Source organism: Phyllostomus discolor, chromosome 11, assembly GCF_004126475.2.
Source record: "Phyllostomus discolor isolate MPI-MPIP mPhyDis1 chromosome 11, mPhyDis1.pri.v3, whole genome shotgun sequence".
Taxonomy (NCBI): domain Eukaryota; kingdom Metazoa; phylum Chordata; class Mammalia; order Chiroptera; family Phyllostomidae; genus Phyllostomus; species Phyllostomus discolor.
Genome location: NC_040913.2, coordinates 57,462,837 through 57,464,117, shown reverse-complemented (window position 1 = coordinate 57,464,117; position 1,281 = coordinate 57,462,837). Strand labels below are relative to the sequence as shown.

The following is a 1,281-nucleotide window of genomic DNA, read 5'->3' as shown; positions in this document are numbered from 1 at the left end:
ATGTGAGACCACTTGCTCCACCAACCGATGCCTCACCAGGTCTGCCAGCTGCTGCCTTGCCAGCCAGCTGCAGCCTTGCCCAACACATTCCACAATCTGCCTCCTTGCCCACCTCAGTCCTCTAACTACTTCCTTGCCTTGAGTCTTCTCCACCTGGCTGCCCCTCTCCACCCCTCCTACTGGTCTGGATATATGTTTCCTCTTTAACTCCTCAGTTGTCAGACTTCCATACAGTTCAATTTTCTGTCAGTTATGGTTATTTTTTGTTTTTAAATTGTTTTCCTTCTTTGGTTGTATGAGGAGTCACAGTGTATCTATCTATGCCTCTATCTTGGCCAGAAGTCCTATTTTTGTATTTCAAATATCAAATTTTGTGTTCGGTTCAACAGCACATATACTAAAATTAGAACAATACAGAGAAGATTAGCATGGCCCTGGTACAAGGATGGCATGCAAATTCGTGAAGTGTTCCATATTTTTTGACCAGAGGGGAGAGGGGAGAGAATTTCAGGGGGAAAGGGGAAGGGTTTTCAGGAACAAGTATAAAGGACACATGGACAATAATAAGAGGGAGTGAAAACAGGAGGTAGGTGTGGAGGACAGGGGGGTGGGCTGGGATGGGGGTAAAATGCAGAAAACTGTACTTAAACAACAATTAAAATAATTTTTTTTAAATCTCAAATTTTACCATGTCCCTCTCCTACTCTACTTTGCCTTCCTCCTGCCCTTTTTTTTCTCATTTTAAATTTTAATGTTTCATTGTCCTAGCCTGGTTTTCATTCCCCATCTTATATTCCTTCTCCCTCTATCCTCTCAAAATCACTTCTCTTTCCTCTAAACATCTCTTAAGCTTGTCTTTCTTTCTTTTTTCCCTCTCATTCCCATACCACCTATACTAATCTTTGCTCATTTGTTATTGATATTACTGTGGTGGATCTTCACTAATTTCATTCCCTTTTTTTCACAATATTTTCTTTAAATTTTTGTTTAAACCTAATACTACACACTTCCCTTCTCTCACTCCATTCTTCCTTTCTCTTTCCCCTTTTGATGATGTAAATTTTATTTTCCTTCTCTCATTGTCTTATTTATACTCCCTACTCTTATTACTTCTCCTCACTCCACCCTCTCAAAATCATTTTTTTTCAGTTAGTCATCTCATATTCATTTTTCTTTTCTTGTAATAATTCTAATCACTTTACACCTTAATTAACATTGGTTCATTTGCTGTTCATATGTGGTTGTGGATGGGAGTTATTTTGGGGGGTGTGGGTTTCTTTC

The 1,281-nt window shown here is 39.1% G+C and overlaps 1 non-coding gene across 1 annotated transcript; it reads left to right on the top strand.

Moving 5' to 3' along the window:
• The first annotated feature begins 373 nt into the window (after window positions 1-373).
• On the top strand, window positions 374-480 carry LOC114509061. The gene has a single exon (XR_003685611.1). It is a non-coding gene; the product is annotated as a U6 spliceosomal RNA (small nuclear RNA).
• Window positions 481-1,281: the final 801 nt, after the last annotated feature.